Here is a 26865-nt window from a genome sequence, read left to right on the forward strand (position 1 = left end):
CGCGTCCCAGTTACATAAAAAATACAAAAAACACCTGAAATCCGGCTTCAAAATGTCAGCATCCATAAAAGGTGGATGCAGTGGAAATTTTGGAAAGTGATACATTAGAAGTGTAATCTTCATTTTGTATTCTCCTACTTTTACTTTGGACAGATGTCCGTCATTTGAATGGTTTAATCAGAAATCGAATAGCAATGTAAAAAACCTGTTTAGCTTCAACGTATTTTTACCTATGTTTTTTCCTTTACGCGGTCGTAACTACCACGTAAATTAAATTTGTTTGCTATATTTTTCAGCTTTGTACAAAAACAAACTACAATAAACTACAATAGTTCGCGTATTATAATAGTGCAAACCTTGGCTTCATGGAAACTAAAAAAATTTGACTTTTCCTCATATACCCCCATAAGAATAAAGCCTGAGGTTATAAAAATAATTCCCCTATGATGGGCAATAATTCGTATTGTACACTTAAAGTTCTGAAAGTCGCCAAAACTTTAAAAATTAATTAAAATTATTGGAATTGTTAACCGATTACCGCCAAGTTAATGTAAAGTGCAAGAATTTTCAAAAATTATTTTATCACTTTCAAAAAATCGAAAATAATTTAATTGCCCTATTTTGAAGTACATGTAGCATAGAGTATGCCGCAAAAAAAAATCAAGTCGACCGGAGGTAAAATTGGCTGAGAAATGACCGTTCAAAGTGAGGAAGCCGTTGTGTTTTGTTTGTAGAGGCGCAACTCAAAACGCGTTTTTCTCGAAATGACATTTTGAAGTCGGTGCTAACAATAGCTCGAAAAAATATTCTGGTGAGCTTATTAAGGTCATAGAACGGTTATTTTTCCATTAAAATCTAAATCTCTTTATAAATTAATATAAAATAGTTAATATAAACTAGTACAAATTGCAAATTGTTTAAAAATATGTGGAAGACAAGGCGTACATTTGTTGTCTGAACTATGGCAGCATTAAAATGAATAAAGGATATGCATACATACATATGTACATACATTCTGAAATGCTTATACATACTTTAATTTAATGTGTATACATTATCTTTTCTCTTTAGCTTATAGAATATTCTACAAAAACCTTCCATAGAAAAATTCGAGTATCCAATCTGTTTTTACGTTCAAATGTACATATGCGCAATATATACAATGCATTCACATAGTATATATACATACATGCATCCTATGTAGGTCACCCATGCAGAAAATAGGAGTCATGTTCTGCATCAGTACTGCAAATGCGCTTTTATCCTTTTACATAAAAAAAACATGGAAAATTCTCGACATCTTCTTGCCAAGTATAAATACCGGTACATTTTCTGCCGCTAGAACAGAAGTGTCAAAGTAAACGTAGTCGATTTTATATTATCCAAAGTAGTGCAGTTTTAAATATTGGGTAAAAAAACCAAACAGAAGAAATGGTTTTAATAAATAAAAAAGAACCATTCACCGCATATTGTAAAGTCTGTGACCGGTAGCAGAGAAGAACTTAAAAAGTACAAATAAATCAACATACTGTGTGGTAAATAACTTGTTTCCACTTTAAAACTATGAGGGAATTAAATAGTTCTATGTTATTAAATAAATTATTTGTATTCAAGTAGTACAATATTTTCATATTTTATATGTACATATCTACTATCTTGAAATAACAATTCGATAGGCATTTTACCGGTACCAAATGCAAAACAATATTTTACTTCTTCATTGTTATACAAAAAAAAAACACAGCTGTTCAATTTTCAATATTTATCCCGTACACAGCGCGAGAGGGGGAAGGATAATGAGTTTCAGAAAAAAAACGCGTTTTCTACCTGCAACATTTCTGTTATACAGATTTACGTGCGGCAAACAGCGTTTTGTGTATGTTCACAAACACAAACCAATGTACATACAAATTTCAATGCCATTGAAATTTCAAATAAAATTTCGATTTTAGAAAATTATTAATACAAATATTAATATTTTTCCGATTTTTATCTAATGGTTTTAGAAATCCAATTTGGAATATTTTGTTGCACAAATATACATACATATATGTACATACATATGTATGTCTGTCAACATGTACATACAGTGGCTCAAATTGGTTATTTTTATAAATGGAAATAGGGAATCCCGCAAGAACTTCTTTCAAATAATAATTATGAACTTAACGACGAGTTTTTATCAGAGATGGTGATTTTTTCAAACTAGTAGAAATAAAATAAACAAGTAAAAAAGTGTCAGTCGGCTTTGCCGCAGAAGTATACCCTCAGCCAATGTGAATTGAAACTTTCATCTACGGACAGATAGAATGTATTTAGCGTCTCTTCAGAATTTTGTGGCCCTTTTTCAACATTTGAATTTGCCGACAAAAATGTGGATTAGGAATTAACACAAATGTTGAACTTTGGTGGGGGAGGTACCCTTAGGGAGGACCGATATGGGCCATTATAGAAGTTAAACTAAATTTTGACAAAATATTAGGAGATCCAAAGTTTGGACCAAATTGCACCATTCAAGTGATATCGTCCTAACATGTTAGTCACATTTTTTAAATATTGGGGATAAGTACCGGAAGTTGGGGACCGGTATTGCCCCATGAAACTAAGTTTGGATAAAATATGACGAAGACCAAATGTTGCACACATATGGTGCCACATATGGTGACATAGGTCTTTATACCTTTCGGGATGTTTTCCCAAGAAATATGGAGCTGCTCTTGAAAAAAACTTTTAGCGTCGTAATGGAGGTAGCGAATGCAAATCGCTTCAAAAAAAATCATAGTGATTCGAGAGCAGGTCTTAAAGTGAACTTATCCGAAATTTTGTGTGGGAGGTACCCAAAGGAGTTGCACAAATATAGTCCATATTCGAACCTGATCTATATCTGGCAGATATATTAGAATGTGCAGAGTATGGATTACATCAGTCACTCACTTCAAGAGTCATCGTGCGCATATTTTTTCCGAAGATTTTGGAATTTTTTTGAGGGAGGTACCTGAAGTAGTTGACCGGCATGGTTTATCTTCGAACTTAAACTATGTTTGGACAAAATATTACGAAGGCCAAATTTTGGACCGAATTGGCAGATCCGTTCGAGATTTATCTTGCGCTCCAACCAATACACACGGTGTCATAGGGTTTTTTTTTTGCACCTTTCAGGCTATTTTCTCAGGAAGTATGGACTTGCCCCTTATGAAACTTGTACCGTCGTATGTGGGACAGCGAATACAAGTTGTTACAACAAAAATCAAAGCGATCCGAGAGCAATCATCGTGCGCATATTTTTTCCGAAGATTTTGGATTTTTTTTGAGGGAGGTACCTGAAGTAGTTGACCGGCATGGTTTATCTTCGAACTTAAACTATGTTTGGACAAAATATTACGAAGGCCAAATTTTGGACCGAATTGGCAGATCCGTTCGAGATTTATCTTGCGCTCCAACCACTACACACGGTGTCATAGGGTTTTTTTTTTGCACCTTTCAGGCTATTTTCTCAGGAAGTATGGACTTGCCCCTTATGAAACTTGTACCGTCGTATGTGGGACAGCGAATACAAGTTGTTACAACAAAAATCAAAGCGATCCAAGAGCAGGTCCTAAACTGAACTTTTCCGAAATTTTGTGTGGGAGGTACCCAAAGGAGTGGACCAGCCAGCCAGACAGACGGACGGACATGGCTAAATCAACTCCAAATTGTCTGAAACACATTTAGTCCAAACATACTTGGGGTCTAAAACCATTATTTTGATGAGGCACATTTTGCCCGTATGAAAGTGTACATACCCTCGTTAGCATAAATGATGAGGGTATAAAAAGCGGGAAAGATCTTAAGACAACTTTTTTAATTGCACACAAGTTATGTTAACCCTAGGGGCAATAATCAAAAAAGTATACGTAGATCAATAACCGTGTACATTTGTACCCATTTAAAACTAACGTTGCAACTCGTAGAAAAATGGGATTTTCAATAGTGGAATTCTGTAACTCATGTTCTGAGTTACCGACACAAATCGGTAACATTGAAACGCAAAATTATGAATGAAAAGTATCAATAAAAGTTGACAACACTGTTGCTATCGGTAGAATTTAGCAACAGCTTTATTTTGGTTGTTAATTTACCGAATGATTTCGTTAATTACCGAAATTATTAGCATTTTAATTTTACCGATATTTGTCGGTAACCTGAAAAATGAGTTACAGAATTCCACTACAGGTGGATTTTTTTGCAAATTAGTGTGTTAGAATACGAGCTATATTTTAGAGTATAAGTAAAAAACTTATAAAAATTATATTTCAATTTTATTTATGCTAAAAACTGCATTGTTTTTTTTTCTTTATAACTTTTGGATAGATGAATATATTTTGATGAAATTTTGATGGAAAAAGTTGCTTTCTTCCCATCTGCAAAATTTTTATGGCTATCAAACGGCATGGACCATTAAATCCAGTAAAACCCCACATTTTCAATGCAAAGTGGCTATTTAAAATTACATTTACGGTATGTAAAATGTATTTTTTACTGGTATATTCCAAAAATGAATCCTCATAAAAAAGGTTAACCCGACAAAAAGCTCTAGTGCAAAAACACTATTTGGGATTTGATTGTTCAGATCCGTAAAATAAATGAACTGAAAAAAAAACGTTTCATAGTCTCCCAAATTGTCAAAATTTTAAAAAGAGCCTCACTTCTCGGGGCTCTACGCAGCAATTTATAGAAACATATTTACTCAAAATGTGGTTCAGACTTCTGTAGTATAAGGTATTTTCATACTGATCCATGTGTATTTTATATAAACCTCTCAATACGTTATCATAAGTGGCTTTTTACTAAGAGTTCATACATGTTGCACAAAACTCAAGATCTATGCAATTTTATCGAAACCATATCATTTTTTTGGTTTTTACAAGAACTTTGCACAAACAGATGTAGAAAATTGTTTGCATTTTTAGTTGTGAACAAATAATTTTTTGTTCTTGGTAACCTCTTTGCATTGAAAATATGGGCGTTTACTGGATTTTAGGGCTTTCCTGATGGAACTATACCACCCGGGAGTACATACCGCTGCATATGACAGGGAAATCATTTAATAGTACCTTTACATTTACGAAATCCACTCGATTTCAACTGCCAATTCCATTGCTCAAACGTCAAATGAAATCCAATGAATTTTAGATGAGTTTTCATTTGACGTATACCATGGTACAAATACACAGGTAGCCGCATCGGCAATTGTTGGTAACATAAGATGTCCAAATTTGACATTAATTCAATGCAATTGACACATTATGTTACCATCAGCTGGCTTGATAATGTTACCTGTATTATTGTACCATGACGTATACGAAAAGAAATTGACAGTTGAAATCCACTCGATTTCGTAATTATAAACGTACTATAAGTTTCGTTCATTCGAAATTAAAAAAAAACATGTTATAAGAACCGACAAATGGACTATTAGACCAAGGGCCATTTTTCGAATCCAATATAATTTATGAACTTAATCTTCATAATATTTCTTAAATCAAAATGAAAAAAAAACTTTTTATAAATATTCTTATATATCGCTAAACTAACAGTTGCTTTAGCGTATAGATGTGGATTAGGGCATTGACTAATTCAAAATTGATGTTTTCAACTTCAAAAGATGTTCTAGGATGTGTTGTTAGCAGCAACATTTTGTTTTAACGACCAGTTAGAGACAGGGTTATAGTTCTCAGTAAAGTCCGGAATGTTTTCAATGAAGAAAGTTGAAATACGTTTTTCTATATAGTATATACAAAGCACCGGTCGCATATACATCGGCACCTTTATGCTGTTACCTTTATGATGTTCATGGATTGTTTGCATGCAGAAGAGTAATCTTCATGAGAATTCGTATCGCATAGTTTTGGTTTCAAATAAATAAATAAATGGCCTCAGTTGCATTTTCGTTTGCTACCCTTATTTTAAACATACAACAGTTTTTATGCTCGCATAAATGGTTTATTGAAATGTGTGCCTATCTGTCTGTCCTAGGGGACAGATGCAACACGCTGGGTGAGACAGTAAAATAATGAATAGTGGAAATGTCGAGCAACTGTGAACAATTAGGTACACAATTTTTGATTTGAAATGCATGTTTGTGTAAAAGAATACAATCAAGGTTTTTTCACTGTATACGCAGGTATCCGTCAAATAAATGTAGCAAATTTCGAAAACACATGTTTGGTTTTCAGTGTAAAAAACAAAGTGAAATATGCATTTATTTTTGCAGGAGGGTCCCACTGTCCACACTAGTGTGATTTTATTAAAAAAAATATTAGTCCCGGTCCACACTAGCTTGATTTCATTGAAAAAATTTCATGAAAGTATGGGTTCCTAGATCGAGTTCCATACTACAGTACTATCATGAGATTTCTGCAGTGGGGAAATCGATCTAATAACACCTAATTTCATAAAATTTTATCAATGAAATTACTCTAAACCGGGACTTAGATCGAGTTCCATACTAAATCAACTTTATGAAGTTGCAGTAGTGAGGAACTCACTCTAAGAACATTAATTATATTAAAATTTCATGAAAGTATGGGCTCCTAGATCGAGTTCCATACTATAGTAATGTCATGAGATTGCTGCAGTGGGGAACTCGATCTAACAACACCTAATTTCATAAAATTTTATCAAGTCCCGGTCCACACTAGCGTAGTTTCACTGAAAAAAAAAACAGCATGAAATTCCATTTGCAATTTCATTCATGTCCACACACATGTCTGAAGTCATATGTCAAACTGACGTTTTTTGCTTTTCTTCTTTATTCTGTCATTCTTTGTTTATAAACACAAGAACAAATTTATAATTTGCAGAATAACTTCGGAGACCAAAAACCCTAACAAAATAAAAAAATTTAAACCACAAAACATTAAATTGTTTAACAACACCAACCATTCCAACTTGTGTTTGTGCCGAAGGAGTTGGGGGCTTGTCGGTCACCATAGTTTCAATAATATCACCCACCTATATTTGGCTATACAGATTGGAATATGATATCATGAGTTTTCATTGGCTGTTATAGAACATTTCTTCAGGTTCGAAGCCATTGATAGCCACATGGACCATCGAACGACCTTCAAAGCAATGATTAATTGTATCTGCAGTTATTTTGCGGATCATAAATGTTAGTTGTCAAACGACGAATATATCGCAACAGTCGCTAATGGACCCATGGAAGACCACTTATATATTTCTATATCCGGTTATATGTAAACGAACTATTACTGATTTACAGGTCCATTAGATTTATGCAAAAATGCCACTTGTTTGCCTAGTACACTTAGTACAAGGAGATCTAATAGGATTTGGTTCCAACATTGTGCCTTCTTTATGCGATCAACATAATCCGGCGATTGTACATTAAAAAGACACGGATACTGTTGTACGCATAATATTAACTGCTCCACAGTTTCCTTCTTCCACTTTTGTGTCATATTTTGCAACAATTGTTCGAATTTTATGTTTTTTACACAAAAAATAAACGAATTTATTAACTTTTATTGTTTTAATGTCACGGATTTTATACTTTTATTTTCACAAAGCTATTTTGTTGTAATGTCGACTGAAAGAATGCCAAGCAAAAGAAAATTGAAACAAAAATGTCAAATAAAAGGGAACTGGAAACAAATATGTCAAATTGTTTCAAACGAATATTGCAACATAACAAAGTTTGCAAACACTTGAAACCGTGTACACGAATTTCATCCCCTTCTCCTAAAAACGCAAAATTTCATGTCAAAATTTCAGTGAAATTATGCTAGTGTGGCCCGGGACCAATGAAATTACTCTAGACCGGGACTTAGATCGAGTTCCATACTAAATCAACTTTGAATTGAATTATGAAATTGCAGCAGTGAGGAACTCAATCTAAGAACGCATAATTTCATTAAATTATTGCATTGAAGTCAGTATAGTGTGGTTCGGGAAAAAGTTTTCCTGTTTCCATTTAATAATTACCCTATAATAATTTACAAAATTGAGGCTTTGCAGTAAAATAATGCAGTGGATGTAAGTTGTCATTGTCACAGAAATGTAGAGATGCCCAGAAGGATGTGTTCATGTGTTTTATTGACTATGAAAAGGCATTCGACACCGTCAAACATGACAAATTAATAGAAATCTTGAATACTATTGGAATACCAGAAAACGCACTCCAGTGCATTAAAAGTCTTTATTGGAATCAGTCGGCACGAATTGACGTAAGTGGAGAACCCACAAAAGAAATTGCCATATCAAGGGGTGTTAGACAGGGATGCCTTTTATCTCCCCTGTTATTCAACGTGTATTCAGAGAAAATATTCCAAGAAACACTCGAAGGAGAAAACATCGGAATCAGAATTCATGGGAAACTAATCAACAATATAAGGTATGCGGACGATGCTACGTTACTGGCAGGGAGCATATCCGGTCTACAAAAACTAGTAGAGAAACTGGCACGTGTAAGTGAGAAATATGGTCTTAAAATCAACATGAAGAAGACGAAGTACATGATCATTAGCAGAAAAAATCCCCATGCTGAGGTGAACTTAAAAGTACAAGGTACACAAATAGAAAGAGTGAGAACCTTTAAATATCTTGGGATGTTAATAAACGACAAATGGGATCCCTCAAAAGAAATAAAAAGTCGAATAGAGATGGCGCGAGATGCTTTCTGTAAATATAGTAAAACCCTGAAAAGTCATGACATAAATATAACAACAAAAATACGTTTTATAAAATGTTATGTTTGGTCGGTGCTGTTATATGGAACAGAAGTTTGGACGCTCAAATCCTCTGATGAAAAAAAATTGGAATCCTTTGAAATATGGATTTACCGGCGAGTACTGAAAATACCATGGACTGCGAAAATTTCTAATGACGAAGTACTAAGAAGGATAAATATAAGCCGGCAATTAATAACAACTATAAAAAGGCGCAAAATAGCGTATCTGGGACATGTATTAAGGAACAACAAATACATAATTTTACAAGCAATTCTGAAGGGAAAAATTGAAGGAAGGCCAGCTAGAGGAAGGAAAGAAACATCCTGGCTCAAAAATATTATGGACTGGACAGGTTATACCAACGAAACCGATCTGCTGAATGCTGCAAAACACAGAGAGCTGACTACCACTATACAATAAGATAATAATTAAAATGCGATAAATATTAAAAAAAGATGAATTGTACGATCACTTATATCCGGATAACGGATGAGTAAATAAAGAAGAAGAAAGTTGTCATTTTCATACAATATACATATGTATGTACATACATATGTCAATTAAATCATGGATAGGCAATGTGCGCTTACTGAGAGCAAGTGAGCGAAAACTTCAATGTAAAATGCATTGAAATGTATGCTCACTTGCTCTCAGTAAGCGCACATTGCCTATCCATGAATTAAATCAAGCATTGAGCTTGTAATAGATCTTTTTCTTGAGACACTGTTTCTTGTAATTATACATAATACAAACTATTTGTCTGTATGTATGTTTGACTCACCTAAGGACGTGACGTACATCATAAGTTTGTTTACATTTTCCACGCAAAAATCTAGAATTGTCGACAATTTTCCAATGAGAGGAGCTAATGTCATGTAAAGTGGGGGGTATAAAGTGGAATAATTGGCAAGATTTTTCAATTAATTATATTAAAACGGTATAAGAACAACAAAAGGCCAAAAGAAACGGAGAAAAATGTTAATTACTTAAATAAAAAAAATAATAGAATAGACATAGATATTAATTTACGACATAATTCTTCAATTTAAATTACATGTCAAGTAGAATAATTAACACTAAACCTCTGGGAATTATGTATTAATTATTAGCTATGTAGCTATCTTTGTCATGAGTTATAAAATGTAGTATTTGTCTCTGTTGTGTATAACACAAATACCAAAACAAAGAATTGTTTTCGTCATGGAAAAATTGGTGCTGGTTTCCAGATGCATCATCCACCCCTTTAAAATCTTCTTTAATTCCAGTTTTTCCTAGGGCTAGGGACATTTTGCAACCAGTTCTAGAGTTTTCCTTTTTTCCAAATGAAAAACACCAGTTCCAATTTCCTTTCCTGTGTGGGTTATCAATGAAAACAAAAAATAATTCAAGCCTCCCTCCATTCCCCTCCCCTGTTATAACAGTTTATAACAGAAATGACAAAGGAAAGAGATAACACGCATGAGCAAATAGAAACAACGAGACGACTGCAAACGACAATCGAATGTGCTAGAGAGGGTCAATGGAAATTTCACGACATTCCAATGAAAGCAAGTTGGACGACAGCGTATAAATACCACTGCATGGCCTGCCTCGTTATCAGTTGTGTTTTTAAAATCTTGCTGTTGAACTTGTCCAGGGGACAAAATATAGTGGAATATTTATTTTATAAGTTGTGTGAAAGTGTTTTTTGGTTGAAATAAGAGTTTAAAGTGGTTTATTCTTGCCAAAGTAAAAATGGCTGTATTCAACATTGTCAAGCGTTGTATTGTAAACCTTGAATCAACTAGAAAAGCTGAATATTATTGTTCGAGTAGTAGGCCGAAATAGTGTGAGGAGAGAAATCTGAAATGCTGTTTGCAATTTGGGAAAAATTGAAAAATAATTTTGCGGAAGCCGTATTGTGTGGCTAATTATTGAGCTGTGAAACAACTAGGCAGAATGAAAATGTATTGAGAAATGGCTGTTGACTTCTCTGAATGGGCTGGGAACAACTATATTTGATGAATCATCTTTTGCCGATGTTATAGCCGTGTGTCGTCTCTGGGTTTATGGCTAGCAAGCTTTACACTTGGCTGAGCTTTGGTTGTCCAATCACAAGCCGTAAGCATTGTTTTAAATATTCAATTTTGTTTTGTTGTTGCATACAAAAAAAATATGTTTCATACCTACTTGTTAAATAAGTTACTGCGTAATTAGGGAGAAAACAATTCGTAATTTTGGAAAAAGCAAAAAATTCTTTACATGAGTAATACAGTTATTCTTTTGCCATATTTAACAACTAGAATAAATTCTACGTTAGCTCTGTTCCAGAATCTGGAATTTTATCAAGTTTCTCTATAGGTATTTACCATTTTTGCTTTGAAAACTTGTTCTAGTTCTGTGTAATTTAACACGCTTTGTTTAGAATCCAGTGAAATAATTTTTCTATTCAATATTTTCCAGATAGTGTATACTTAATTTCCTTAGAATCAATGGGAGAGATCAATAAATTAAGTCATGCGCCTTCAAATTCTAAAAATATCCCATTTTTACAAATTGTAAAAGTTCGTATCATGCTTCCACTGCCCACCGCATAGAATTTTCCTCATATTGTCTTCTTGAAAGCAAAAAAGTCTTTTTACGCCATTATCGTCTACCCCACATACCATTTTCTATTATTTTCCCTATAATGGGTTGATGAGAGCCAACCTTTGTTAAAAAGCAATATTAGTTTGGCTGCTGAAACGTTGCCGAAAAATTGATTTTGAAAATATTTTTCCCATTAATAACATTCGTTTATGGCGTTTGGTAAAGAGAACCAACCCTTCGTTTGCCATAGGCGCTGGAAATTCTAGAATTATCCCTTTTGATATTTCGAATATGTATTTTTTAATACAATTCTACAACCCCCAATTACTGTACTTAACTTCATGAAATTTCCATTTTCCCCCCTGTATTTGCACACTGGCAATGCAACGCCTTATTTTTATCTATCTGCTGAGAATTTTTTCATTGTTCTTCACATCCCCTTTTTTTGTATAACAGAAATGTTTCCAGGCGCATTCTCCCTCTCTTCTGTGTGCATTGTCATTTTGTCTCGTTGGCAAGCCTTAAAACTTGCCAATCACTGTTTTGTCTTTTCATACCGCCCTAAATTAAAGCATAATTTTAGGCGTATTTATATTTATTATATTTGCAAATAATTACCATTTATTATTTTCCCATTCTACATATCTATATTTTTGAAACTTACAATATGCCTTTCTTTTTTTAAATCATATAGCGAATATTTATGTGTGATTATTATAATGGGCGGCGTCGTGTAAATTTATCATAATTATGTGCTAAATTTGCAATATAACGTCCAAATTCTGTCTTCGTCGTCACATCGTCGTCGTATTTTCTCGTATTCGATAGAAATTTAAAAACCATCCTCATCTTTAGAAAAGAAACTGCGAAGAGTATTGTTGTATATTACCATAGAGTGTACATACATACATATACTATATAATAGAGTACATACAGCAAAAAGATGTACACATCGAATATAACCAATCACATCTACACAATCTGAGATCTATCGCAAGTCATAAATGATGAGAAAGAGTATGGTATTTGAAATTGAATATGAATTTGATGAAGAGAGAGTATGAATGTGTAATGAATGCGAAATGTACGAGAATAATTACACTGCGTTTATGATAAATCGTGTCCGAGAATGAAAGATTTACTATATGTGGTATGTTCTGACAGAAAATGAAAGGAATGTCGTATCTATCAGGCAGGCAGATAATTATCACAGAGAGAAACAAACACATCACTCAGATTCAGAATGAGAATTGAAACCTTCCCCAAGACTACGACCAACTGATCTGAATAATAGAGCTATCTATCTGAGAGGTATGCGTTTAGAATTTATAAGAAATATTTTTGTTAAACCAAAATAGACTGATTGATTGATGATAATGCTTTAGTGCAAAAAACAACAACGTTATTTAGAAATAAAAAAAACCAACAACTTCGTTCCCCTTTAGCAACCTAAGGGTTAAGTGTTTTATAGATTTATATAATTTGTTATTACATACTACATACATACTAATCAATAAAACACCAACGTGTCTAGAATATTTTTCTAACATGTCCATTTTTTGCATTCGTATTAAGATTACAATGTTGTAAACCTTAAGTTGTCTTTTATTTTATTTCTTCATACGTTTGTTCGTCAGCTAAACATGACCTCTATACATATTAATTAAGTTTTCTTCAGTAACAATTATATACGTATATAAATTATAAATTCTTCATTTTCTTGTTAAAACGAAAAAAAAGATCCTCCACAAAAAAATAAAATACAAAAATATTTTGAAAAAATACACAGAAAAGATTAAAAAAGAAAATATCAAAATCAAAAAAGATATTCAAAAAAAATGATAAAAAACCAAATATTTTTGAAATAAATATATGAGAATATGATTTTTCTAAAAACAACTCTACCAAAAATTGTTTTTCCTTTCAAAACTCAAAAAATACTGCTTTGTGCTGACCCATACCATACCACCAATATTCCGATCCTTTCTGATTGTTTCGAGTTTCAAACTCTCGATCATCAATGGGAGACGGCGGCAGGTATAGCCAAAGCTCTTTACCAAAACCCCACAGCCATTTCTTTTACAGCCTTCCAAAAAGCAACCAGCGTGAAAAGAGGCACGAAATAACTACGTTATAGACACGTTATGTGACTACGTTATATATTATTAACGTAGGAACTGCGTTCTTTACACGTATATCAAAACAAAGTGAGTAATAGTTATAGTAATTTTTTAATTATTTTTTTAAACAAAAAAAAAAAAAAAAAAAAAAACAGAACTTGGTTAGGACAAATTTGAAATCCCAAAAATATGAGCTCAACGCGATGCATATGTTAGGTAGGAAATTGTAAAAGTTAAATAGGGAAATGCAAATACAAATGCGAAAATAATGCACTTAAATTAAACTTATGATTAAATCAAAATATAATTTAAACGAAACGCAACGAAAAATATTAAAGATTAACGAAAGAGTCGTCAATGTATAGAACTATTTTAAGCAATTTGAATGGTCGAAAATATTTTGAGTAATTTCAATATCATTACAATTGAATCGAAATCATCAAACATGTGGTAATAGAACTTTTGTCAACTCAACCTATGTTGGTCATCTGTATTACGACGCTTCAAGACAAATGCAAATTTATAAATAAATAATACCCAAGATGCAATGAAATAAACATATGAAATAAAAAGCGAAATATTTAATTAATGGGTACATGGTATACCAAAACAATGAACAAAATGTCGCATAAAATTCTAAAGAGTTATTAAATATGTAAAAGAAACATAAATGGGTACAATTAAAAATCAAAGAAAGCGAAATTATTGAAAGCGAAGTAAAAAGTCAAGCGTATGTATTATAAGAAACCGCATTTTGTTGAGATTCGTCGAAATTCCATAAACCACAATAAGAGTACACGAAAAATAAAATGCGTTTATTTTTGCAAATGGTAATTAAAAAATGCGTACAAATTCAGAAATGGTAATTTTTGAGGTAGGGGTTTAAAGAAAAAAAAATATTACATATTACATATGGTTAATAATCGTAGAATTGCGAAAAATATAAACCTCAAGAAAGAAATCAAAAGGTCATAAGAGAAAGACGTAAAAATGGTTGAAATGAAAATCACTGCGAAACTGCGATCTTAGCCGTCAACAAAGTACATTAGCGATTAGTTAGGTAGGAAATTGAGAAGTATCATAGTCGAGAATTGAATTTTTAGAAATTTAAAATAATTTGGTATAATTCGTCGATACATAAATGTACGCACTCATTGGGTAGGGAATAATAAATTTATTTGAAACTTCTAAACTAAACAATGCGTTCTTAAATACATAGAAATCACTTAAATTCTTAAATATTTGAGATGCGTTGAAAACCTCCATAGTATTACACATATATCAAACAAGAGAATACAATTATTTTTCGTTGCGAACAAAACGAAGACATGTATGCGTTTAAGATATAAAACCAACGAAATAATATAAAATAAGAAAGCGTAAATTAGTAGTTGTTTATGTCGTCGAATTCCGAAAAATACTAACTCTGAAAAAGAAATCAAAAGATCAATAAGAGAATGTTGTAAAGGGCGAAACAACGATATTTGGTATTAAGAAAATGTTTCAACAAAAAAACATAGAGAAAGAGGCGCATTGAATTTAGTAGGAAATTTAAGAAGCGTGATAATCGCAATTTGGATTTAATTTTTAGAATTAATAACAAAAATTTGAGAATTCGTCGTACCTCAATGATTTCATTAATATACGGCGCTTTACGTAGGGAATAATAAATTAATTTAAAATATATTTTTAAATAAAGCGTTCTTCGAGACAATAGTCACATTTAAATAGAAAATGTTCAATTGATATCCGTTTGTCAAATAGGAGATTACAATTAGTTTTCCTTGTGAATAGAACAACGAAAAATACATGTTTATGTAAGGTATTAAACTATGAACATAAAAAATGCTTTCAAACCTTGTTGGTTTCTACGAGTACAAAGCGTAAATTAGGTTTTTTACTTATGTAGTAGTTCGACTGAACACTTAACATTGGTAAAAACAGTTGTCGCTTCAAAATTTAATAGAAGGTAATACCTAATATGACGTATTGAATTCCGAATTTAAATAGTAAGGAGGAGACCGATACAAAATCATATATAAAAAGTCTGATTTATGAACAAGATGAACCAGGCACATGATAACTCTTCTTTGCCCCTACCTCTCTCCAAAAATCAGTGTTTTTCTTTAGTAGATGGTACCTATACCATCTTTCTTTGTTTTCCAATCCATGGATTGGATGTTGTGATCATAGGACAATTTCGTGTAACAATGCCTAGCTCATAGGGTATAATAATAACGGTATCTATAAAGGTCTAGAAGACTTTTTATGCTACGGAATTAACCACTGTTGAGTTTTTCATAGATTTACATGTAGCTAGTGGTAGATATATTAAACATTTTTACTTGGAATTGATCAGAAAATATTTAAATTTTTAATGCCCCGTCTTTCGACCTTAGGGCTGTTACTACGTTTTATACCGGTAGATTATTTGAGAGTAATTCAATTGAATTTATTTCTTTTGAAGAAGAAAGTGAAAACGCTGAATTTATCCTTATGCAAAAATACTTATGCAACACAGTTGGATAAAGTCAAACGGGATAAATCGAAACATTTTTTATAAAAAAACGTAGATACTTTAAATTAGAGTTATAAATAATAGGGCAATATTGTCGACGTAGAATTTAATTATAGCATTACCGAAGAGCAAGACTATAGAAGAAAGAAGCAATATAACGTAGATCCAAAATAGCCAAATTTTGCAAATTTTCGATATAGATAAAATTTCATTTAATTCCAAAGAGATTTTCCAAAGTCCCAGATACCTGCAAAAGTTACTAAAAATGTGAAAAAGTCTGGAGATCCACAGGTTTTAAGACTGACTTGTCACAAGCTTTTCAATATGCCTTGAAAAATATAAAATTAAAATCGAAAATAATGGTAAAATGGTTGAACAAAACTGAATATATTTACAAGAATGCAATTTTGCGAAGCGTAGGTTGTTTTTTTTACAAAATTTAAACTTTTTAAATTAAAAAAGATGTTTAAAAATCACAATACTATGAAATAAATAAATTATTGAAAATAGATAGAAATAAAATCCCAAAAGAAAAATTATATTAAATAATAATGACATCGAGCCAAATCAATACAATAACAATATATTAATATTAAAATGTAAACGTTAATATAAAAACAATATAAAAGATAAAATGAAAAAAATAATATAAAACATAAATCCTTACATAGAAATAATCCAAAGCAGTAGACAGGAACAAACTAGATTTTTCCAATTGCAATTTTGCGATGCGATGTTTTTATAAAAGTTAGTTTTATAGAAATCGCAGTTCAATTGCGTCGAATATTAATAAAAAACTCAGTTTTAGGCGCACTTCAAATTATTTATATCCTTAACGGATTTTTTTTTGTATAGAAAGCTTAAAGAATTTCTAATTTCACCGGATGTGTGTTGCATTATCTAAATTTCTAACTAAAAACGTGTACATTCAAACATTTTGGAAAACGTTTACATCGGAAAAAGCAAAAGATCCGTAATATTTATAAAATTTTAAAAACTATTTTGAAGCGTTTAAAGAATCCATTTTTTGTATAATTTACAATTTTTAACGATTGAGAATTATAAGCGTTAGCAGGCAAAAAGGTTTACAAAAAGGTTGTTTCCATTAAAAAAAAACCTAATATTTATATAATTGGTCTTGTTTTTCCCAAAGTGTAGTATTTTCCTAAAACGTAATTTTCGAAAGCGTCCTAATTTTACAAAGCGTTGTTATAATTTAAACAATTGTTAGCGTTTTCACATTTTAATTAACGTTGCGTTCAATTAATGAGTGGCTAGATTTCTTTGTTAATTTTCTGGTTAAAAATGCGTTAAAGATACCAAGACTTTGAAGTAATTGACCAAATGTTAAATTCCGAAAAACAAATGTAGTTAGCATTTTTGGAAATAATGTTTTTGCTAGCCGAGTAGTCATTAAAGATATAATTCTTTGTAGTTGAGAGTACGTTTACCTCGAAATCTGAAATGAGTAAATATTTGAGCTTAGTAGTTCCATAGCAAAGCTTTTGCTTCGCAATACCGCTAATTTTCACATTTTTTACTTATACTTGTTTAGCAAGTTTAATTAATAAACAATAATCAGTCAAGTAGTTAAGATTATTCTGAATATTTCAATAGCCCACAATATGATGATGAAACATGGCAGTAAATTCTGCAGGAGAATAGGTTAAGATTGAGTCAAGCGATAAATAGAGTTAAAGGAAATAAATAAAAACATATTTAAATACGCAGTATTATGAAAAAATAAAGGGGTTGCGTTGCATTTTAAAACCGTTAAGTTGTATCTGAATCGTCGAACATATTAAAAGCGTATTGAAGCGTCTAACGTATTAAAACATATATTTAAATAAGTATCATCAAATTAGAAAGAGATTTTCTTGCGTTGTATTATTATGAACCGAATCATTAATTAGAAAAAAATGGTAAAAAAATAAACGGCTAAATAGGAGCGATATGCGTATTGAACATCTTGTCTATGCGTCTAATTAGAAATTAAACTTCGAAAACAGGGTTTGTTTTATGCAGTAAAAAGAGATGAAATTCGATTTGGAACGAATTTGTTAGAAGTGTAATATATTTGAAAATGTCTGAAAGAAACGTCAACATTAAAAAGAGTAAATGCAATAGTAATGAACGTATAAGGTATTTTTGCACAATGTGTACCATTTGTAAAACATCATCGTATTCAATTTGAAGTCTCGATACCGAATGTATCATAACCGAAATGTTTTATAAGCGTCCTCCTAAATAACAGAAAACATAAATGGTAGAATGTTAAAATTATATTAGAAAGGGATAAGCGTCTTAAACAATTATTACAATTATTAAAAGCGTCGATATGATTAGATTTGAACATTGATAGAAAAAGATAAAAAAACAAATTTATCAGAAAAGTAAAATTTCAATACCAAGGAGTTACAATTTAAAAGCATTAAAACAATGAAAAGTTTTCTATAAAATATCCAATTCAAGCGTATTTTAATATGAAGAAAAGTTTAATTGTAAGAAGTTTAAGATTTTTGAAAATGGTTTACAAACTCACATCAAAAAATGATCTTCGATTATGTATATCAACATGTTAGAATTGAATGGTGTGTACTAGAAGCGTTAAAGTGTTGGTAAAAAATTCATGCGGCTGCAATGTTGATTTTTCATAAATTCTTTAAGGAACTTAAAATTGAATCTGTGCGTCGTATTAACTGGTGTTTAATGATGTATAAATGATCTCATAATATTTAAAGCGTGATGAATTCATAAAATATGATACAATATAGGGTGTCAGTCATATAAATTGTAAATCGATTCCTGTTGCGTAGGGTCGTATAATTATGAGGTGTCATATAATCAAGAAGCATTATACATATTAAAAAGCGTCATATTATTAAATTATTCAGTAATGAATTCATATTGATAATAAAGACATATCTTAATGTCGTAGAAAAGTTACAGTTACACGTTCTTAAATTCTGTTAAGTACAAAATTCATACAAACAAATGTTCGCATTCGTCAAAAGGCATAGCATTTGTACGAAATACATCAACTTTTTACAAAAAGTTCGTAGTGAATGTATTAATAAAATTAGGTCAGAAAGGACTAAACTATAGAATTTAAAAGTTAACATTATTTAGTAATGCGTCAAATTTCAGTCAATTGACTTATTTACTTTTAATGGCACAAATGTCAAAATTGAAATTTTAATTTGATCCAACAAATTAAGAATCTATTTTTCTCACAAAACTCCAAAAGACATAATGTCTAGCCAATCTTTCATAATTCAATTAAAAATATTTTTATGCTTGCACACACATTATATTGAAGCTTTCAATGAAAACACACTTTCTATGTTATTTGCATTTTATCTGTTTTTACATTTTCCAATGCACACATGTTAATTGCAATACTTATTCTGAAAAATTTAGAAAACATTTGCTATTATTTGAATATAGTCAATTGTATGACGAATATATATTGCCCTTAAATGCCCATGTATATAACACATTATATTTCGAAATTAACGTTAAACCTTTTCGTATATGTTGTGTTAATATACCCCACCGATTGTAGAGATAAAGCTAGAATAAAAACAATTGGAAGAAAACCAACCCACCCGCTTCAATTCCAATCTATAATGATTGAGAATTAATTTCCCTCATAATACAAGCAAATCTTTTATATTTTCACTTTAAAAATAAATTAATTATTTCCTTAAAAAATGAATATTCCTTATGATGAAATCATTTTACATAATATTTTATTGAGTTTATTATGCGTCATCAAAATATTACAAAAACGCCTTAAAATCACAAAAAGTCGCAAACTATGTTTGGCGCAAGTGCAATTTTAAGTATTATAGGACCCAAGGTACATTTACAGCTATTATTCTGCATAAGCGTTAAATTACCATCAAAGAGAGTTTAAGGTATTTTTCACAAAGTATATTATTTTAAATGCGGTTTATAAATTAAAGGTTTCAAGCTAATATTAAAGCAAGTTTTATTTAAACTCATATAAGGTAGAAAAGTTATTGATTGATTTGGAAATATAATGGCATAATGTCTACGCTATTACAAATCAAGCTAGAATTATAAAAACATCGAATGGTTTAAAATAAAAGCCTTCTCCGTTATCATTTTCATTACAAAAACATAAAAAAGTTGGCCAAATATCTTGAATTCTTCGAATGTTTATATTAATTATAAATAATTTATTAAAGGATTTTTTATGAAACAAATAAAATTATTCGTACATATTCCCCCTACGATAATATAAAAACCTATTCTATATAAATATTAATTACGATATTTTTAATACGCTCGTAAACAAATTGCAGTTATAATAAAAATAAAAAGACAAACGACAAAGTCTCATATACATATTATTGAATATAACATATAACGTGCCCTATTTAGGGAAGCTATTTTAATAACACCAAGGTATACGGAATAAGAGCTATGAAATCGCAAAACACAATTAACATTGCAGTAGATTACGAATATATACATACATATATCCCTATTACTTCGATGATTCAGTTACTGTAACATGAATGATCATAAAATAATATTTATTATTATACATTCTGCGTTTTTTTATTGAGACCCAAAACAACATATTTGTTTTAGGGGGTTTTTAAAATGAAAATTTCTTGTTTTCAGAAAGTCCACAGATACAGCAATGTTTTCTAACATTTCAAAAAAATGTTTGCAATTTCCATGCTTGCATAGGTGTTATGGAGAGATATGCGCCTTCAAAATATATGAAATAACATTTTTGGAAGTCGATAATGACGAGCATAGTTAATACATTTAACTATAAAATCAAAAATAATTATTTGATTCGTTTAATTTCAAATTGATTTCATTTGCTCGAATTTAATTTCAGATATATTTCACATTAAGTAAAATCTTTACTTCGTGTTACTAGCAAATCAACACAGAATGTTCTAAAAAAGTAATTCCCATATAAAATTACATAGAAAATGCATTATAAAAAAATTTATAATTCTTAAAATAAATTGTATTGCATATATAATTCTTCGTATTCACTTAAATGAGTATGAGTATCAAGTACAATATCATAAAGCCTTATTGAAATATTCTCTATGCATATGAACTAATAGTCTATTTTAACAATTCTAAAGAACCAATTTCAATATTTATCTGAGTAAAAAATAAAAAATATTTCTATGATCCTAATACAATAGTTTTAAACAATTAGATATTTCATTCCAATTATTATGATAATTATTCTATTTAGTACACCTGCAGTACTTTTATCAGAATTTCCGACTTACTAGTTTCCCTTTGCTCACACAAATCTTGTTTTCCTAATTTTTCCACATTCTATGAATTCTTGAATATTCTAACAATTAATTGTTATGGGTGCGCATTTTAATGTTTAGGAATGTATTTAGAATATACTACACAATACAATATTTATATGTAATCTTACCTTAACATATTCGAGACTTTTTCTCTGTATAAAATAGTATACAATTTAGTTATAGATCTTTTGGACAATAATATTTTCACTTACACTTAACAAAACTCTAAGTAAAGTAGCAACAAATTGAAATATATGCAAATTAATTATTTTATTGTATGATAAAGTTTATATGCAATTAAAAAATTCTTTTTTTTTGTACATATGTACAAATAAACTTCCCACCATTATTCAAATAGCACCCGAAATATTGTATTCATTCTCTTGTATTTAGACTAATATAGAAATCAAAATATACTAAATTACAACAATTATTTTCACGTATAAATCAATATTTGTTTTACATCCTTTAAAATAGCTATAGCTATATATTATCAATTAGAATGTCGAAATTATAAATGTAAAACTTGATTCTAATCAAAATTATAAAATAAATTTCCTATATTCGTATGTTATTTGTGTGTGTGCAAGCAACAAATGTATTGGAGCTCAACTCCAAACTTTGAATAGATTCGAAAATTGCATTGCGTTCATTAAGGTCATCATGGAGCAATAGTATGAATTTTATTTAAAATGTTTTTTAATTTAAATGATGATTAATTAAAAATTACTTCCCATAAAATTCTCAATGACGACATATTTTTTCAAATATCAAAAAATATTATTCAATGTTTCATCAGAAAGTTGAATTGATACTTGCGAAAAATCCTTATACAATATTGCGACCAACTGATATCCATTATATAGAGAAACATTTGAGTAGAGTTCTAAAAATTTGCGTCGATATTATGGATATAATAAATATAATATTATATTTTGCAAAAGAATTTTGAAAAGCGAAATCGAATTTGCAAAAGGAGTCGACTTTTACGAACATAAAATATGATGTGTAACATTTCTTAAGATAGAGTTCTTAAAGAAAGATGCTCAAGCGTTCATTCCTTAACAAGGTTAAACATGAAACATGTGTCCAAAAGAAACTGTGATGAATGCCATCTAAAAAACCATGAATTTCTTAACGAGTTTCTTTCGTTACTGGTGTGTTTTCTGTTTTCCACAAATTTTATGCTAGATTTCAAAGAAAGTTTTCGAAATTCGAAATAGAAAATCTGTGACATGTTTTCTTTGTTAGAAATTAGGTTTTTATATGAGAGTAAATGTAATAATTTTTTAAGAGTATAGAAAATAAGTACGGAATGTTTGAATTCTGAGTAAAGAAACCTTGAGCTATCGATCGATTTGATCTTGAAGATAATTCTTTTTTAAATATGCAAAACTCTGATGATTTACAATTTCAAAAACCGACTATTCATTTAGGATCAAAGAAACGTTCAGCCTAAGAAGGAGTAATTATTACAATAAGTAAAAGCTTTCTTTCGAAATTTAGAACGTATATTAGGCAAAACCTTTAAAAATCGTCGTATTGTGTTTGAAAAAACATTTATGAAAGGTGAAAACAAAGCCGTTATTATTCGAAACGATTCTGCTTTTAATAAGCTTTCATTTCTTTCATACTTTGTAATATAAAAAAGCCAATATGGCCAATAACTTATATTAACACACTACAATTGCAAACATTCAACAACTTAAAATATAAGAATTAGACAGAAGTAAACAAGAAACTATATATATAAATATATTTTGAAACCATCTACATTATCATTACGGAATTAATTTAATGCAAGCGTATTGAATGTTCTATGGATAAATGCGAGAATGTGGTACAGAACAAGAAAGAAGAATGATTAAGCGTTTGATTTTAAATGAGTGCAGAAAAGATTTGCGAAAATCTAAAGAAAATGCGTATTTGAAAATGTTTAGGAACGAATAATGTTGAATTGGAAATTATTTCAAAAATATATTGCATTTAAGGAAATGTTAACAAATCGAAGGTTCAAAAGATGAGTTTCAGAATATGAGATTGATACAAGGTTTTTCTGAATTTTTAAAGAGAGAGTTTGTGTGAAATTGAAGAAGCTTGAGAACAAACAGATTTGGATTACAAAATCAGAAATATATAGACAATTGAGAAAATATTGGATTGAGAGTATATAAAGAGAATGTGAAAGCGTTTGAAGTAGAATGTGGAAATTCAAGATTTGCGGAAATCTAAAGAGAGTGTGTAATTGAAGATGTTTGGGAACGATAGTGATAGACTTTAACATTGAGTTAAAGGAGATGCAAGGAGAGTTCTAGAAGTGTTATGTAAAAACTAAGAGAGTACTTATTGAAAATGAGAATGCATTTGAAGTTGAAGTTGAATGAGAATGATATGAGATTTTTCTAAAAATCTAAAGAGAGAGTATGTTTAAAATGAAAATGATTGATAACGAATAGAATTGGATTAAAAATAATTTCAGAAATACATATATAGACATGAGAACAAATTGGAGTGAAACAAAGTATGGGCTTATTATGCGATCTAAAAGTTGAAGTTAGTGACAAAACAAATGGTTTGCGAAGATCTAAAGAGAGTAGTAAAAGAGTGTTGGTATGATGTTTAAGAAAAAACATTGCAGTTAAAGGTGACAAATTAAAAACATATGGGATTTAGAAGATAAGCGTAATAGAAACATAGAAGATAGTGAAAGATAAAATGGCAAAGGTTGATGGGTGTAATTCTATAAAATGAGAGATCATGGAATGTTAAGAAATCGATTGGAAGATAATGTTAATTAGAAATGATTTAAATAAATTAATGCGTCAAATGACAAGAAATATAAACATCAATAAAACGGTGTTGTTTTGGTAAAGGTTTTAATAGTTACGAAAGTTTCTTTGCGGCATGCACATTCAGACAAATAAATACTATAAATAAGAGTATAGAATTACAGAAGATTCTTAAAATCTATAAACCAGAATATGTTTGCGTATTTACATTTCCCAATAAAATATTAAAAAAATATTCATTTCAAATAGAAAAGTTTTAAAATCATAGTGTAGAAATAATATTCGTAGATAGATAGAATTTATAGCTTTAGTAACAACGATACCAAAACACAAGGGAGTCTGTTAGAGCGTTTTATAAAAACTAGAATACATTAAAATATGAGAGAGTGTTTAAAAACGAAGACATACATTACAGTAAAATGCTAATTTACATTTGAAAAAGGTCCTTCGAATGGTGATCGCCAAAGAGAAAATAATAACGAAAGGGGTTTGACAGTGATTATTTTGGTTATGAGACAAATGAGAACGATAGAAATGAGAACGATAGAAATGAGAACGATAGAAATGAGAGAGTACGTTTGAATCTAAGAATTTGAGTGTTTGTAGTTCCATATATATTTGAATGGAGAATTGATTTAATGGAGTTAATTTCTGCGATATTTTAATAATGGTCCTTTATTTTTTAAGCACAAGATATGATGTATAAAACATTAATTAATAGGTATCCAAATAAGATGATGACATTTAAGAAAAATGAGTGAAACCAGAACTTAGGAAGAAGTCTTATGTGAAGAGAAGATAAGGATTTGACAAAGTCTTAAGATATAGAATATAATGGTTAATTTGATTATAATGCGAAACATGGAAATGATAGAATATTTTGCAATTTTTAAAGCGATATATGAGAGCCTGAGTTGAGTTTGAAGAGAGATGTTTGATTTTTGCGACATTATTATGTTCTTTTTTGAAGTATGAAAATCGCATGAAAAAAGGGTATCCAAAAGATTGGTTAAAAAATGACAGAAGAGTTAGTATGGTGTAAGAGAATCCAAATAAGAAGATGACATTTGAGAATATAGCGTGAAACCAAGACTTATAAGTATGTGAATGTAATTAGAGAATTGTTGATGAATCAAACAAATGTTGGCAAAGTTCGAGAGAACAGAGTAGAACGGTTAATTTGCTTATAATGCGAAAGATGAACATGAAAGAAAATGTAAGGAGAACCGTGCGATTGTTAAAATAATCAATGAGAGATTGAGTTGAATTTGAAGAGAGATTTAAATGAATGATTTTTGCAACATTCAGAATTGATTTTCGTCGTATTTATGTAAACAGTTGCGTAATATGAGAATAAAAGGGAATCCAAATGATTGGTTAAAAAAGTTTTGTGTTCATTTGAAGAAATGAGAGGAAGGAAGACCTGTGTGGAGAATAAGAAAAGTTTAGCAAAGAAATGAAATGGTGTGTTTGGGTCTTTATGAGAGTGTGAAACATAAAGAGTATAAGAGAATATTTGAGTTCGTTTGTATATGGAAGAAAAGAAGAGTTTTTGAGAGTTAAATTCAAAAGATATGAAATAGTACTTCTTCTAGAAAAATAATGTAGAATAATGATGAAAATAAAGGGAATCCATATGTGTGATAAGAAATGTGATTAGAGGAAATACTTTAATAATGAATAATGTTGAGGTTATGTGAGAGAGAGAGAGTATTGAGAGACCATTACCGAGTGATAATAAGATTTAAAAATAAAGTGTGTTAAAACCGAGTTTTAATTGAGAATTATATAGAATGTAAACTTATGATGCTTATGCGAATTGAGCGATTGAGTTTTTGAAAAGTATGTGAGTTTTCAGACTTGAACAATTTATAAGAGTGAACAAATTCTGCGATAAGAGAGAAAGAGTACGTGAAATGATTGTCAATAGGAAATATGAAAGAATAAATGTGGAAGGAGCGCAGTGAAAAGGAGTAATTTGGTTGAAATATATATGAGAGTTTGAGATCAATTATAGTTTATTTCGTCGTTTAAGTTTTCATCGGAGTTCTTCTTAAGCGAACAAATGAGAAACAAAGGGAATCCAACTGAAAGATAAAAGAAAGTGATGACGAGTTTGAGTGGCGAGTTGTTTTACTACCGTCGTTTAAAAAACTTTTGGTTTTTCACTGGAGATATGTTTAAATGGGAAAAAGAGGAATCGAAATGAAAGATGTGATGATGAAAATAACAAACAAGAGTGGGAGAGAGTTCAGTATGCAATATTCATTTTTTTTTGATAAAAAATGAATGAAATTAAAGGCAAATTACAGAGAATTTGAAGCATGTCGGTAAAAGAGTTTAGTAGTATGAGTCAAGAGAGCGTGTAATATAAAAGATTGAGAGATAGAAAATATTGCTATATGCGAAATGAATATGAGAGCAAAGTTTAGTGTGAACATTGTTGATGTGTTCGAAAATGTTGTGATTTTTTGAGAGTATGCGAAAGAAGTAAAGATGAAAGTATTAAAGATAAAGATATGTGTTTGAGGAACATTTTGTGGATATTTGAGAGTATGAGTATAATTTTGAATACTGTTGAGAGTTTATTAAGGATGAAGAGAATATATGCGTATAAGAAAAACCATGGGTAAATGTTAAAGAATCCGTTTAAAATACGTAGACAAATTATGGAATAAGGTTGATACAAGAAGAGTTAATGGAAGAGAAGAAGGTTAATTAGTGTTTTAAAGATTATACAAGAGCGACTAATGTGAAGTAATAAATGAAGAGTATTGCAGTTCTAAATAAATAAGTTTACGGGCATTTTAAAGT

The 26865-nt window shown here is 30.4% G+C and overlaps 3 long non-coding RNA genes across 3 annotated transcripts; 2 read left to right on the forward strand and 1 right to left on the reverse strand.

The window, feature by feature from the left end:
- Positions 1–1345: 1345 nt before the first annotated feature.
- LOC141390434 (uncharacterized) lies at positions 1346–16474 on the forward strand. Its single transcript, XR_012409349.1, has 3 exons — positions 1346–1535; positions 9998–10832; positions 11995–16474. It is a non-coding gene; the product is annotated as an uncharacterized lncRNA (long non-coding RNA).
- A 3301-nt stretch (positions 16475–19775) lies between these two features.
- LOC141390439 (uncharacterized) lies at positions 19776–23530 on the reverse strand. The gene is made up of 2 exons (XR_012409354.1): positions 21433–23530; positions 19776–21358 (listed from the first exon to the last, which is right to left on the reverse strand). It is a non-coding gene; the product is annotated as an uncharacterized lncRNA (long non-coding RNA).
- On the forward strand, positions 22495–26427 carry LOC141390436 (uncharacterized). The gene is made up of 2 exons (XR_012409351.1): positions 22495–24838; positions 24960–26427. It is a non-coding gene; the product is annotated as an uncharacterized lncRNA (long non-coding RNA).
- Positions 26428–26865: the final 438 nt, after the last annotated feature.

Source organism: Musca autumnalis, unplaced genomic scaffold (genome assembly GCF_047663935.1).
Source record: "Musca autumnalis isolate F117 unplaced genomic scaffold, ASM4766393v1 scaffold_1, whole genome shotgun sequence".
In the NCBI taxonomy this organism is placed as follows: domain Eukaryota; kingdom Metazoa; phylum Arthropoda; class Insecta; order Diptera; family Muscidae; genus Musca; species Musca autumnalis.